Below are 16,922 nucleotides of genomic sequence, written 5' to 3'. Positions count from 1 at the left end.
TGGGAGAATTCCCACGCCTAAACCTAACAACAATGTATCCCGATTAGGGACATTTCACATTATTGAGGATCATATGGGAAGTGATATGTTCAATCATTTGGACTATATCACACCTAAACTACTACAAAATTGGCCAAAGAGACCATATAAAAATGGCCAAAGAAACTACCTTAGGGATGGTCTCTAGCTCACAGGTGTCTTTGGCCTAAGAGACCATTTCATCAAAAGTGATCTCTTGTTTTAAAAAGAGAGACCACTTACTTAGAATAGGTGATCTCAATTTTTGAAAAAACCAAGACCATCTATTTCAAATAAATGGTCTCTATTTTTTTTTTTTTTAAAATAATAAAAAAAAATATTCATAATTTAATATATATAATACGAAGTATCAATTAAACAAAACATATAAGATGTATACTTGCAACATACAAAATATGTACCGAAAACATACTGAGTTACTCACAAATATTACAATCAATATTCTTATAAAAAATTATACAAAACCCACTTAAACCTACACCACTCCCTCAACTGAATCCTATTCCATGCCACTGTCAGTCGATTTAATGTTGCCCAATTCAGCCATCATCTTATCTCTACTTTGCGTTTGCCTTTACACAACAACCATGTAGAAACCTGTATGATTTTCAATTTAAATTAAAAAAAACTTGAATATGTTGTTTTCAAAACAAAAAAACACTTGAATATATGGATTACAAAACTAAATAAAGAGCATATTACCAACTGCACTTCCAATAGCACAAAGCCAAAGAAGCCTCATTGACCATTTATGTATTGTTCTTCTCGTCATTTTCTTGTTTTCCCTAAATATGAACCAAAAAAAATTAACATCAAAATTCATTATAGCATCAAATTTGTAATCGAAATAGACCATTCACAACTTTTCTAGATACTGAATCACTCCCGAAGTTAAATAGATCAATAATACATAAATACACTGCAGTACTCCACCAACTTTCAGAATATGTCATGCAATTGATCAAATTTCTTAAAAAGCCATTCACAACTGAATCACCCCCAAAAAATGAACAGATAATTAATACTGAGTTCACTACAGTACTCAACCTAATGTCGGGCTAAACAAGTCATATCATATGTCAAGCAAACGGAGGAAAAATTAAAGCATTAAACTTGAATAATTTGGATTGCGAAGTAGCTAACAATTATAATTCTATAAATTAAAATGAATTACGAAGAGTAATCCTGCCAAAGAACGACAATTACAGGCCAAATTGTACAATATTTAAAGCAAAAAATATCAATTCAATAAATGTAAAACACAATTAAATAGAAATAATTGAGAAATTAAGAAAGAAAACTAAGAAATTACCGAAATCAAATTAGAGGATCGAAAAAGCTTGAAAACACACGCACATCGAATTGATTCGAAATAAATACAGCCAGAAACCCTGACTTCCATTGTTGTAAATTTAAAAAAAAGAAAGCGGCAGCAACGATGGTTGTCCTCGGTTCGAATTAACGACGGTTAAAGGAAGTCGGTGGTAAAGGGGTGGCGGTGTGATAAGTGTCATTTAAGTCACTGTGTTTTAGGAGTTTCTAGTTAGTTTTTCATAGTTTTGGTGTATTTTTACTTGGATTTAATAACGTTTTATTACAGTTGTCGTGTTTGCATGTGAAATGTCGTTATTGCTCAATTTTGGCTTTTCTTGCATATTTTGGTTTCTTATGGAATTAGATTAAACTTTATTGGTTTATTCTTATGTTTAGAAACACTTGAATAAGATCATTGCTCAAGATTGATGAAATATAAAGCATAAAAGAACAAGTAATGAAGAAATGTGCACTTGATTTGCAAAGATCGAACTTCAAATGCCTATGCAGTCTATGAGGAGCGCTCGCTCCAAACTGTCTGGACGATTCTGCCTCATTTTGCTTCATCTAGGAGCGCCCGTGCACGACATTTGGAGCGCCCGCTCCTATATGTGCTGCTCGACTTTTTGCGAAGCTTCCTAGGCAATTTAGTAAGGAGTATAAATAGATTTTTTGCTCATTTTAGAGAGAGAAATTCATTTCTTCAATAGTTTTTAGATTAGTTTTAGGTTTTTAGAGAGAGAAACTCTCAAATTTAAGAGAGAGAAAGTGAGAAACACAATGTTTTTCATGGATTTTGGATAATCAAAGGAGGAATTTGATGATTTGAAAATCTCCATCTTATATCAATGAGCATTCTTACTCTCTTTTCTTTTTATGCTTTCTTTAATTTCTTTGTTAATCATGTTTGAGTAGATTTCCTTCTACTAGGCATTGAGTGAAGCTTTGTAATGGTTGATTGAGTTATTTGAGATAAGTTTGATGATAATTGTGTGATTAAATTGATTGAATTGATGATGGCATGTTGTTTGTTTTAGATTGGATTGATCTCCCCTGATAGCAAACTTAATTGCATATTAGTTCTAGTTTGAGAAGGGATTGTGAATTATAATTGTTATATTTGATTACATAATGGGTAAATTTCTTCTATTCACCTAGTCAATGAGGGATCTAGGCTAGGAATTTGAGAGTTTGCTCTTGAGTGTAATTAATTCTCATTTTAATTCTTTCTTTGCATGATTGATTATCAAATGGATTCTCGTTAACTTGTTAATTGTTCAAAGTGGATCTTTACCCCTAGTAGACTTTATACTATTTTGTTCTTTATATGTGTGTTAGTGTAGTTGTAGTGTCCACTATCCATAAACCGACTTCGGCGTAGCTTAAGCATTAGATCGAGAACAATCTAACATTACCGTTCCTTGTTGTTCGACTACGAACTTACCACTAGACTTGTTTAGGAGTTAGTTTAGGAATATAATAAATTTTTTTTTGGTCGTGAGGAGGTTAGTCAACGACCTAAGTTCCACCCCTCGTCAAAATGGCGTCGTTGCCGGGGAACGATGTCTATGTTTGAGTGTTTTTGATTGCTTGAGTCTAGGTCTTTGTATAAACTTTTCTTTTATTTAATTTTTGTTTGTTTTGTGTATAAAAAAAATGGCATGTCTCTTGTTTCCTCAATATGACAATGAACCTTTTTGTGAATATTTCCATAGACTTATAGGGTTTTTGAACTATAATTGTTGTAGTATTTGGGAGGGTTGTGAGACTTGTTATTTTTGTTTGAATGAGCAAACTAGGGACGTAGTTGAAAGCATGCACAATGGTGAATTTAGAGCATTGTCAATTGATGATGCTTGGGATTTTTTTGTTTGGTTTTCTAGGGATGTCTATAATAGGGGTAATTATAATTCTAACTAGTGTGTATCCCGGACGATGCCCCAGGTTGCTAACTTGTGTACTTCTTGCTTTAATTTAATAATTATGTTGGACTATTTGTGTAGTTAGTGTATATAATGGTTCGGACATTGCCTTGGATGTCACCTTTATTTTTATTTTTTACATCATATGTATTTATATTTTAATTTTGCGAAAAAAAATTGAATTATATTACCTCTAATTTACTTAATAAATGAAAGGAATATTATAACATTATGTGAAACTTGAAGCATTAATAATAGTTGGTTGAGATGGTAAAAGTATTACCTATATATATATTGGAGGTTAGGAATTCGAATCTTGTTAAAAGCATATTTTATTTTGTTAAATGAAGTAGCTAGCTTATGTTGCGCATACACGCTGGATGATGACATGGCATTATGACATAGACACACATACTTTGAAGAGTGCCACGTGGCACCGTTCCTTTAAAAGGAACGCCTTTTAACATATACTATAGATGGTTATTGATGAGTGACATTTATGTCACTCTTAGGAAGTATTTTTAGAGTCATTTTCGTGTTTATTTTACCTTATTTTTTCCTTTTATTCTCTTATTTTCTTTTTAATAAAGTTTCTAGTTTATTTCTTAGTTTTAATATGTTTTAATTTAATTTCTTTATTTAATTAGTTTCTAGTTTATTTTCGTATTTTATTTGCTTTCGATTTATTTTATTTCGTTCCTTTTCTTTGTTACTTTCATAGTTTTTATTAGTTTTAAATTTAATTTGTTATTTTATTTGATTTTATTTACTTGTATAGTTTTATTTAATTTTTATTAGTTTAGTGTTATTTCTTTTATTTTCTATTTTATTTATTTTATTTTATTCTTTGTCCCAATTCTATTCTCGGTTTTGTGTGTAGGTGTTTGGGTTCGAGGTCCAAGGCGAATTCCCAAGACATGCTCACACACCAATCTATTGTTGCCCCTTAACCTTCACCCCACATTTCACCTTACCCTTCACCACACAAACCAGCAGCCGCACCACCACCATCACCCACCAATTTCACCCACCTAACAACTCCCCTGCTCCAGCAATAACAGCAGCCACCACCAACCTCCAACCATAGCAGCACTGCCCAGCAGATGTCAACCCCAAATCAGCCACTCTACAATTCACCAATTAAACCACAACCCAGCCACACCAGCTCACCTTTGCATACAGCAATTCCAGCCGTCATAGCCACCCCGTCAACACCAAAGCACAACCGCAATTACAACCATCTCCAATCAATACCTGACCACAATCAACCACCAAACAATTCGCAACCACCAGCTCCACCTACAACCTTCACCACACCACCAAACTAATCCACGCACCCCAACCCGCAATTAATCGCAACCCACAACAACAACCCCTGCACCACCGTCCACCTGCACCCGCAACTCTAACCAGCCATGCCACCAGTCCAACCTTCAATTACAGCAGCAGCCGCGCAATTTCCGGCCACCGCGCACCGCCCCCTGCCGCAGCTCCTCCACTTCTCCAACCACAGCAACAAATCGCCCACCATTGCATCACAAATCAGAGCAAATAGAAAATTAATCAAGTTCGAGCTAACCGTTGAGAGTTCGGTCAAAGTACGGGTCAGGAACTTTTGAGGTTTTGTAATTTGAAGAGGTGTGGTCGAACACACCCATGGTTCGACCGAACCAACCCCATAGTTCGGCCACACCAACCCATGGTTCGACCGAACCACTTCACGAGCTTCACACGTGGTTATTAAGGAAGATCAACGGCTTGAATTGATGCTCAATGACTGCTGTTGAAGATGAACGGTGGAGATTTCATATGGAAGCTTGATGATGGATTTTGGTTAGGCGCAAAGTAGGGGATCATCTCCCATTTTAAGAGCAGCCAAAATGTCGAAGAAGAGGGGGAAAAGGGTCTGATGATTTTGGGGGGGATTTTTGGTTTTAATTTTCCTTTTTCTTTTATTTTTATTTCTTTCTTTTATTTTTATATTTAGTTTCTTATTTTATATTTCCTTTTTACTTTATTTTCTTTTCTTTTATTTACTTAGTATTTTATTAGCTTGGTATATATACCCATTTTTGGGGTAATTAGAAAAGGGGTAGAGGAAAAACAATTAATTATTCTACTCTCTAATTAGTTTTTAGGAAAGCTTCTATCTCTAGGTTTAGGGTAGGATTAGAGTAGTTTAGAGAGAGAAAGTAAGGGGTAGAGGAAAAACAATTAATTATTCTACTCTCTAATATTGAAGAGGAAGATTGATCATCTTGCTTGTAGATTTTCACATTCAATCAATGAGAATCTCTAACTCTCTCTCCTCTATTTTTATTTGCTTTATTTTGATTATTATTTTAGTTGTTGGTATTGCTTGTTAATCATGTTTATTCTTGATTATTTGTTAATTAATCTTGTTATTAGCATGATTAGTGAGTAATTTCCCCATTAAGGGGATGGTTGTGGTGTAGTTGGATCTTGAGCATTTTCTAGGGTTTATAATTGATTTATTTGTGATTAAAGTCTTTATATGCTCGATATTCTTTAATCTTCTTGCAAGTGCACATTTTTGGTTGATTAAAGGTGAATCTTTGCTAACAAGGAACAGAAGTTGACTTAGTTAAGGTTCATTACTATCGATTGTTATTTAATAGTACCTCCTAGTATATGGTTCTAATGTGGAAACATAGAGGCTATGTTAGGAGAAGCCAATTGACCCCGGAAGGCGGCTAGATTGGATCCTTTATTTTGATATTCGAGCATGTTTAGTTCATAATTAATTCAATTTCTATGCCTTTGTTTATGTTCAAGTGAATGCTATACCTAAACCATTTCCCTTAGTGTTTTATTTCTTATTTTAGCATCTTTAGACTTTAGTTTATTTATCTCTTATTCCGGACTAGCTTAATTGTCGATAACATTTGGTGGTGTTTATTCGTTCTCTGTGGTTCGACCCCTATGCTTGCCTTATACTCGCATTAGGTTGTTTAGGTTGTATAAATTGTATTTGATCTAGGGATAAACAATTGACGACGCGTTTATTCCCTTGTCAGTTATGTGCAATGTTTTGATTCTTCTAATGTTAGCATGATTTCCCATGATTTGTCACATGATCCCATAAGTGAACCTAGAACAAATGATTTCAACTCTATTTCCCCTTTTGTTCATGATGATGAGGTACATGCTCAAGTTGATGTTAATGGTGTGTTTCAATATTCTTCATTATTTGCCATGCGTTCTTGTGATGTGCTTCTTTCTCTTAATGATGAATCTCATGTGCTTAATTGTGCCCCCACTCCCCAATGTGATGTATATGCTCATGATCTTTATATTGATTATTCCAATCTTGGTTGTACTTTTTCTTTTGTTGAACCTCAACCTCCTACACCTTTTGAATCTCTTGTTGCTATTTTTGAAACTCAAATTAGGCATATTGATCTTAGTAATGATCTTGGGCCTAATAAGGAGTTGATTCTTAATTCTATGAGAAATCAATTAGAGATGATGAAAAAGTGTGAAGAGCGTCTTAAGGAGGAAATAGGGAGAGGTGGAGAGCTAGAAAGCCAATTGTCATCATTGATGCTTGTTTGTTAAAAATCCCAATCTAATGTGTGTTTTGAGGATGATGACGATGATGATGATTTTCAACAACCAAGAGAGTTTGAGGATCCCATTTGTGAGCATTTGAGTGATGGTGAAGGAGTTGAGAATGAACAAAGTGTTGATATTGAAAATCCTAACCCTCTTTCCCATCTTGATGAGTCTCAAGTGCATGATTGTGATTCTTCTATCCATGAGTATTTGGATTTATTTGAGGTTATGTCTAATGTGTTCTTTGAGTGTCAAATGAAAACTCATAGTCTTTTGAGTGAGTTCATTAAGGATGCTTCATGGAAGAGAGATGAGTTTGAAATGAATTTGCATCCATTCATGCATGGTTTTGAGACTTTGGGTTTTAAGGATCTTGAGGGAGTTGTTGTTCATGGTTGTAATGGATGGGATTATATAGTTTCCCTTGGAGATTGGATGTTTGAGGGAGATGGAGATCACGAGTGTTGTTCTGTTGAGGATTCCATGATTGATTTTATGCTCTTATTGGTGATTTGAGGTATGGTGGTGAGGAAGAGTTCATTAGTGAGACCATATCTCCTATTCCCTCCTCTCAAGTCCCTTTTTCAAGGAACTTCAACAATATCCCCTACACTCCTATATTCCTCCCTTCCTTTGTTGATGAGCCTATTAGGGACCCCCTTGTCTATGATTATTTCCATGTCCCTCATTCGTCTTCTATTGAGGAAAAGGGTGATTTTGCCACCCAAAAATATTTTGAGGAGAGTTTGCCTTCTTCTTCTTCTTCTTCTTCTTCTTCTTCTTCTTCTTCTTCTTCTTCTTCTTCTTCTTCTTCTTTCTCTTCTTCTTATTTTGTTGAGTTTTCTTTTGATCCTTCGTCTTCTTTCTTTTAGAATTTCCCTCCTCACTTGCGTGCAATGATCTTGTTTCACGGTATCTTTTCATCATTTGCATACTTGTTATCTTACGAAATGTGTAGTAGTGCATTAGCTCTTGCGTTCGTTGCAATATTTTTTGCTAGAGTGGTCAAGCTTAGACCTTAAGCAAGCCTTTCTCGGGAAGTAACCCGTCTTTTATTTCTTTCATTTTCTTTTCTTTTTAGAATAGTTTTTTTACTCATGGAAATGTTTATGTGCTTTGTGGTAGGTACATAACTTGATACACTCTTATGCATTGCTTTGGATCAAGAATCAAGGAAATTTGACTCCTGTAGGGAATATTTCAAGCATTACCCCAAACTTGAATCCCACTGTGATCATACACTTAAGCATGGTGGCGTCCAAAGGAAAATAAGCTAGAGCAAAAGAGTCGCCAACAAGTTTTAAAAAATTGTAAACCGTTCACAAGGTGAAGCTAAGGTTACACCCCTTAACAATCCTTTAGATCGTTAACTCCAATAGGTCTGGAACCATGACTGGAAGTTTGGGGATGAAGCTACAAATCCAACCAAAAAGAGATTGAACCTGCCTTAATAATAGACCTCTACTTTATTATTCTCGTATTCATGTGCGCTTTTAGATTAACATGCAATCAATAGGTTAACCCTAAACCTGTTTAATCTATGTTGGTTGAATTTAATGCACAAATAAAACTATTATTGGCGATCACTTGAATTATAATCAAATTAACCCTAAAGAAGATTATTAATTATCTTATTAAGCGTGATTACAAGTACAAATTCCCTTTAAACATGCATAAAAGGCGTGATCAAGCAATAACAATAAATATCAAGCAACATAATCATAATCATAATAATAATCATAATCCAAATAATAATAACCATAATTAAAATAATCATGTTAAAACATAATAATAGAAAGATCCTAGGCATGATACTAACAAGATTAATAACAAACCCTAGCATGTCACTAAACAACAAAGATCAAATATATAGCCCTAACATGATACTAACATGCTATCAGGAAAGACAATAAAAGGCATCATAGAAATCATAATTGATATAAGCAAATCACCCTAAATACGATACTAGGAACTTATTGTTGTCATTCTACACTAGGTGAAAAAAGGCATTTGGCAGCGGTTCAAACCCGGTCTAAGGCACCGGTTTGAACCGCTGCCTATGTGAGGGGTGCCAAAAACCAAGCTTTTGGCACCGGTTTGAACCGGTGCCATAGGGTAAAATAGGCACCGGTTAACCGGTGCTATATGCCCACTTATGCACCGGTTAACCGGTGCCTAAAACTGCTCTCTCGCCAATTTTTTTTTTGGTGGTAGATATTTTAGGCACCGGTTGCTGCCTAACCGGTGCCTATTCACCAAATTTTTTTTTTCCAATTTTTGTGCAATAATATTTTTTTTAAAAAAAACCTGTTTCCAGCAATTATATTAAATATAATAATTAATAATATTATTATTATTATAATAACTAATAATAATAATATTAATTATTACAATAAGATACAAAAATAATATTAAAAAGAAGAATTCAATTATATATATAGATATAAATATTCCCAAACGCAATACAAAAAAAAAAAAAGTTGCTTACATATACAAATAATAGTAAGTACATATATAATGAATAATAAGTTATATAGTTCAAAAGTTAACATAAATAATTTACAATTACAATGCCATTTACATGTTGAAGGTGATAAAAGACGCCAACATGTCACGAACTTCATTAAGCTCCTTGATTGTCAACGGACCATCCTTTTGGACCTTGCAAATCTTGAAATACAAAAACATTATTTTAAAAATAATTAATTAGGCAAAACAATATGTATTTTATCAAATATTACCTATATGACTTCTATATAGCCCATTTCCTACATTACTTATCAAATGAACTATTTATTTCTCATAACATGTCAATATTGGGTAGTTGTATGTTTGTAAACCCTAAAATTGTATAGGAGAGCATTTTATTAAGGTTTATGACGCTTTTTACTCAAAATGGCCCGAATATGGCCTATATGACTTTACTTTGCCCGTTTCCTACATTTCTTATTAAATGAACTTTATTTATCTCATAGCATGTCAATATTATCTAGTTATAGGTGTATAAGGAAATAAATCACATCAAAAGAGCATATTAACACAAAATGGCCCTAATATGGCCCATATGACTTCTATTCAGCCCATTTTCTACCTTTCTTGTGAAATAGCCTTTTTGTTTCTCATAACATGTCATTGTTGGATAATATTAGGTGTCTAAGGCTTGAAATCACATCAATATAGCATTTCAATAAGTTTAACAACGCATTTTACTCAACATGGCCCAAATAGGGCTTATATGACTTCTATGTAGCCCATTTTCTACATTACTTATCAAATGAACTATTTCTTTCTCATAACATGTCAATGTTGGGAAGTTGTATGTTTGTAAGCCCTAAAATTGTATAGGAGAGCATTTTATTAAGGTTTATGACGCTTTTTACTCAAAATGGCCCGAATATGGCCTATATGACTTTACTTTGCCCATTTACTACATTTCTTATTAAATGAACTTTATTTATCTCATAACATGTCAATATTATCTAGTTATAGGTGTATAAGGAAAGAAATCACATCAAAATAGCATATTAACACAAAATGGCCCTAATATGGCCCATATGACTTCTATTCAGCCCATTTTCTACCTTTCTTGTAAAATAGCTTTTTTGTTTCTCATAACATGTCATTGTTGGGTAATATTAGGTGTCTAAGTCTAGAAATCACATCAATATAGCATTTCAATAAGTTTTAGGACTTACCTCATCAAGCTGTTGAGTGTCCGTACAATGAGTCACAATGTCAAGCATGAATCTCATCACATACAAAGCACAATCAAGTCCATTCTCTTGTTGTGCGCACTAGCATATGACAAACAAATCACATCAGTGAAACATGAAAAGGAAATGAGCAAATATTTACTAACATAGATTTTCAAGATAATCACAATATCATGTAAATTACCAACGGTGTCTTCCATGTTGGACCCTTTGGAGCACGACAATGTAGCTTCTTCATAACGCTGTAGTAAAAAAAAGTACATTCAAATTTGATTAGTCGTATGATTACTAAATTAGTTATTATTAGCAATAATCATCACTAGGTTGCTATATATATTTACTTTTGCAATATAGACTTCACGAGCCACTTCTCCGATGATCGAGCTGAATCAAGGTGATAAATTGTGTTAGTGGAATTACAAATCACCATGAGGCTCCAATGCTCCCTACATAAGTTCACAATAGACAAGGTAATTAATATTTAGGAGTCAACATATAATGAGGCCAAATCGATTGAATTTGACATGGTTAGACTTACTCTCTATAACATGGGGCGAATATGAACTTGTCTCCCGCACGCGCTGATTCCCTTATACTCTGTTCAACATAGTACAACACGTCATGGGGGTTGCCTATGATTCTAGTAGTGGATAACTTCTCGGGGCATAACCACCCAACTTTACAAGGAGAATCAGTGTCAGTTAAGTGCTCCTGTAGTGCTCTGCGTGCATGAACATTGAATAATTTATCAGATGTAAGATAATCACCATCAATTTGAATAACTTGAAAAAAGTATAGATTATGTGGGCATTGAAGTACCTCATGAATGTTTGATTGAGGGAAATGTTAAGCTTTGCACCACGTAGAAATTCCTTCATATCTTCTTTGCTGATCCATGCAATTGCATCCTCATCATAGTGGAACATTGCCTTAGGAAGTGCAACTTCCATGGGATCGACCAAATGACAAGCACGGTTGTGAAGAAAGGTCATGTCAGCAGAGAGCGATTGAAGAACAATGTCTTCAACAAGTGGAGTAGGTGGCATGGGTGAACCTTTCGAAGAGTGCAACTTCGACGCTTGTTCACTCTTGGACCGTTGTTCACTTAGCTTTTTCTTAGGTTGATCAATTCTTTTAGGCTTCTCCACCCTCTTTCTCTTTGAAGTTTTGCTTCCATTCGAAATCTGAAATAGTTTGAGAAATAATAAGTTTCAACTCACAATCACTTATACATATGTAATTATGATATGGTTTGAGAATGTATAAGTTTATTAGTTGAGAAATGAAGAAAATAGACAAGTGAGTAGCCATTTCGGCTCAAATGACCTTGATTTTGATGAATTGGACCCAAAACCATAGAACTTAGCGATTTTAATGTAATTTCAAATGACAAACACTTATAAATATGTGATTATGAGTTGTTTTGAGATGAAAGGAGTTTATAAGTTGAGAAATGAAGAAAATAAGCAAGTAAGTAGCCATTTCGGCTCGAAGTGGCTTTATTTTGATGAAATGTGGCAAAAAAATTAGAACTTTGCTTCTTTTATGCAATTTCAACTCACAATCACTTATACATATGTAATTATGATATGGTTTGAGAATGTATAAGTTTATTAGTTGAGAAATGAAGAAAATAGGCAAGTGAGTAGCCATTTCGGCTCAAAATGGCTTTATTATGATGAATTGGACCCAAAAAATTAGAACTTGGCGATTTTTATGTAATTTCAAATGACAAACACTTATAAATATGTGATTATGAGTTGTTTTGAGATGCAAGGAGTTTATAAGTTGAGAAATGAAGAAAATAGGCAAGTAAGTAGCCATTTCGGCTCGAAGTGGCTTTATTTTGATGAAATGCGCCAAAAAAATTAGAACTTTGCTTCTTTTATGCAATTTCAACTCACAATCACTTATACATATGTAATTATGATATGGTTTGAGAATGCATAAGTTTATTAGTTGAGAAATGAAGAAAATAGGCAAGTGAGTAGCCATTTCGGCTCAAAATGGCTTTATTATGATGAATTGGACCCAAAAACTTAGAACTTGGCGATTTTTATGTAATTTCAAATGACAAAAACTTATAAATATGTGATTATGAGTTGTTTTGAGATGCAAGGAGTTTATAAGTTGAGAAATGAAGAAAATAGGCAAGTAAGTAGCCATTTCGGCTCGAATTGGCTTTATTTTGATGAAATGTGCCCAAAAAATTAGAACTTTGCTTCTTTTATGCAATTTCAACTCACAATCACTTATACATATGTAATTATGATATGGTTTGAGAATGTATAAGTTTATTTGTTGAGAAATGAAGAAAATAGGCAAGTGAGTAGCCATTTCGGCTCAAATGACCTTGATTTTGATGAAATGATGAAAATTGCTTAATTTTTTTTTTTAAAATATGCAACTTCCGCCGCACCGGGACACCCGAGGGATCCGCCCCCGCTGCCGGAACAGCAAAGGAAGCCCGCGTCGAGGCCACAGCAGCCCCGACAGGTGGCTGCTAAGGTTGTAGCAGCCACGGCAGGTGGCTGCCAGACTGCTGCAGCCTCGGCAGAAGCCTGCTTGGGCTGCTGCAGCCTCGACAGGCGGCTGCCATGGCTGCTGCAGCCTCGGCAGCACCTGCCTGTGCTGCTACAGCCATGGCAGCCACCTGTCGAGGCAGCAGCAGCCCAGGCAGGCTGCTGCCAATCAACGAAGCTACCTACAGCTTGCCAAAGCGTTGTTATCTCAACCTCCTCTATCGGTACGGGTAGTGGGATGTCTTCGAACCCCGCAATCACTGAATCGATCCCAATCGAGTAATGATGTGGCCCCACCGTAGCACCCGTCGTCGGTTGGGCACTACCATACGCCACCAAACTCAACGCCGTACTATTTGCATGCCCCGGGGCTAGAAGTGCACACCGGGTGTCTTCCTACACAAGTATATATATAAAAAGAAGATAGTTAAATAGGACTTTTACAACAGCATAGATAATATAACAAAATTCATTAAGGTAGAGGGTTACAAATCACCTGTAATTCTGGAAATTCATGCGGTGTTGGATTTTCAAGCTCCCTCGAGTCCGCATGTGTAAGAGTAGGAACCTGCAACAGTACATCAATCATTGCACCTCAAATCTCAATTAACTCAGTATTTTAAAACTTTTAATAACCCAATTGATTTTACCTCAGGTGGCACATCTTCACCACGTATCTCATCTCCTCCATGTCTATCACCTTCTCCTTGTCCTTTTGGTTCAGAACATGAGTCGACTGGGGTACTCGTGAGGAACGGCAAAGTCGGTAAGTTCATCAGCTTCGCCCAAGCATTCAATTCACCAACTAACTCGTTGCGTACTTGTTCATTAATTGATGCCACCTTGGCATCCAACTCCCCCGGTGAGTTAACACTGGCTCGAGATCTACCCGATTTTGTGTATTCGGGACCCATCACCTTATTCCATCCAAGCAATGACCCTCCCAAACTTACTACTCGTCCTGGATGGTATGACCTTCCCAAAGCCATGGTGAAAGGGTCATTCTCCACACTTGGTTCAAATTTGCCCTCCACCATCTCTTGAGTGTGCTCAAGCTATAGCATAAGGAAAAATGAGGTCAGTAAAACAGTTAATGGTTTGTACAGTGATTTAGATGCAAAAGTGACTTAATTTCAACAATTCATAGGTAACTTACAAGCTTATCCGCCAGTTTTTTGGCTTCCGGACCCTTGATGACCCATTTTCCGATTTTCTTATCAAACGAATGGAGAGAACAAAAGAAATCACCGGCACGACTCACCAATGTAGTGATCATGGAACTAGAGGGTTCCTTCGATGCCACTAGAAGCGCTTTAGGGTATAAACCCGAACCGACCCACTCAGGTCTCTTTTCACCAAAAGTCTTAGGACCCATACGATGAACGTATTCCTTCTTTTCTGCATTCGCTTGATTTTGCTCTCGAAGTTCCTACAAAACAAAAAATGTTAGTCTCATTACTACAAAAAGTGTCAAGATATTATTCAATTGAGATCAGATTTACACAAACTTACAATGGCTTTCTTTTGACTCTTCATTCTAACGAACTCTTCCCAATCATCTTTTGACACGGTCGGCCATATTTGCCACGGGAGACGGTCATCCTCTTTGGCATTCTTCTTCTTTGTTTGCACCTTCTTCTTCTTGTAGATCCACCGATTAGTCAACTTGGTCTTAAAGCCTCTGAATCTTTCCCCTAATAAAGATTCAAACACCCTTCTCTTCTCGGGATCATTAGGAATAGAAAACAGCCTCTGCAAGCACAAATTAAAACCGATTATTAGTTTCTATTTAGTAACAACCATAAGGTTAAGGTATCTTAAATTGTCTAAATGTGCCAAAAACACACTTACCCTTGTATCATCCCAAAATGCTTGAATCAAACCCGGAGGTACTTGCCGCATTACAAGTGTGATGGGGATTTTCCGCGAACATATGCCAACTTGATTAGCATATTGTCGACGCCATTTGGGCCTGGGTTGGCCTTTGTTGTCATACTCCAAGACCATGGGACCGTCCGGTTTCTTAAAGCTTCTCGTCGGACCCCTTCTTTTTCTTTCAGCCGGTGCCTTTTCCCCCCCTCCACCACCTGTGTGTGTTTTCATCTTGTCCTTGGCCTTAACTTTCAGGAGTCGGGTTCTCACCAACAATCTCACGTGCTGTATTTACAATGGCCGGTGCACGTTCAGCTGAAATTTCAAAATCGTCAAGCCTACGCTCGAACTCATCTTGAGCCTAATCCTCTGGCTCACCCAAGTCATCCTCCTTATTCACATCATAAGGCACATCACTATCATCGGAGTCGTCATCCTCGTACTCGTCCTCATACTCATCATCGTCAATGTCCTCTACCAAAGGAGGATCATGATCGTCCGCCATGAGATATAAGCACCTGTCAAAGCAATCATAAAACAATATTAGTGTATAGTAAAGTATATGCATGATAGTTATTATGGTTATGTAGAAGCTATTTAAGCCATTTTCACCTACTTATTATGGTCCTATAACCTTGTATATGCATGATAATGAGTACAAAATGCCAATTTCAATCTACATATGGAAAATAGGTTGTTAGAATGAATAAATGTTAGTTCATACACAAAACAAAGGAGTTGGGTTAAGTAGAAGCTATTTATGCCAGTTTCACCTACTTATGGTCCTATAACCTTGTATATGCATGATAATGAGTACACTTAGGAAATTTCAAACTACAAACATGTTAAATATATTGAATGTAGGTTGTTAGAATGAATAAATGTTAGTTCATACACAAAACAAAAGAATTGGGTTAAGTAGAAGCTATTTAAGCCAATTTCACCTACTTATGGTCCTATAACCTTGTATATGCATGATAATGAGTACACTTAGGCAATTTCAAACTACAAATATATCATTTTCGCCTACTTATGCTCCTATATACCTGATAACTAAACTATATTTGCAATGAAACCATTACTAACTTTTAATCAAACTACCTCATTCTGAAATTCCTTCGTTGTGGTCTGATCGCATATAACCTGCTTCGTTGTCTATGTCATTTAGTACAACAGGTCTAGGAACAGTGAAAGGTGCTGAATCATCAAACACATCATATTCTTCCTCATCCTCAACATCTCCAATGCCTAGGATTCTTCTTTTGCCAGCTAGCACTATAGACCATTTTGAATCCATTGGGTCAGTTACGTAGAACACTTGCTTAGCTTGAGATGCAAGGATAAATGGTTCCGCACTATCATTCAAGTGGCCAAGATCTACAAGAGTAAAGTCCTCATGTTTGACGTTACACCTGATATTATCAACCCACTTACACTTGAAAACAGCAACCGTGAAGTCACAATAATCAAGCTCCCATATTTCTTGAATTCGACCATAGTATGACAACTCTGCATCGACATGTGATTTATCCTTAGAACTTGCAAACTCCCTTGAAGATGCCACAAGAGTTACACCACTGTTTTGGGTGGAGGAAGATTTCAAATCACGAGCCTCGGTCCAAAAAGTGTACCCATTGATGTCATATCCCTCAAATGAACGGACATCATCCCTAGGACCGTACGCAAGCCACCGTACTGTATCGGTCACATTAGTATAATTCAATCCACTCATTACTCGATCACGAAACCAATCAACAAATTTCTTATTATGCAACTGCATAAGTGCCCTTTCACCTTTGGATGGAAATTCGGCACGCAAACTAGCCATGTGCTCGTCTAAATATGGGTGCACATCTGAAACATGGTGCAACACATAAAGGTGTGCTTGTAAGAACTGATCTCGGTCTGGTGACATTTGTTTCGACCCAATTGTGCCATGACCATCAAGTCTACCTTCATGTCAA

The 16,922-nt window shown here is 36.0% G+C and overlaps 1 long non-coding RNA gene across 1 annotated transcript; it reads right to left on the bottom strand.

Annotated features, from left to right (window-relative positions):
* Positions 1-413: 413 nt before the first annotated feature.
* On the bottom strand, positions 414-1,750 carry LOC145556017 (uncharacterized). Its single transcript, XR_014091675.1, has 3 exons — positions 1,352-1,750; positions 742-824; positions 414-636 (listed from the first exon to the last, which is right to left on the bottom strand). It is a non-coding gene; the product is annotated as an uncharacterized LOC145556017 (long non-coding RNA).
* Positions 1,751-16,922: the final 15,172 nt, after the last annotated feature.

The sequence above is a fragment of the Chenopodium album genome, chromosome 8 (genome assembly GCF_948465745.1).
Source record: "Chenopodium album chromosome 8, dcCheAlbu1.1, whole genome shotgun sequence".
In the NCBI taxonomy this organism is placed as follows: Eukaryota; Viridiplantae; Streptophyta; class Magnoliopsida; order Caryophyllales; family Amaranthaceae; genus Chenopodium; species Chenopodium album.
The sequence above is the reverse complement of the archived record's forward strand: the minus strand, read 5'-3'. Positions and strand labels throughout refer to the sequence as shown.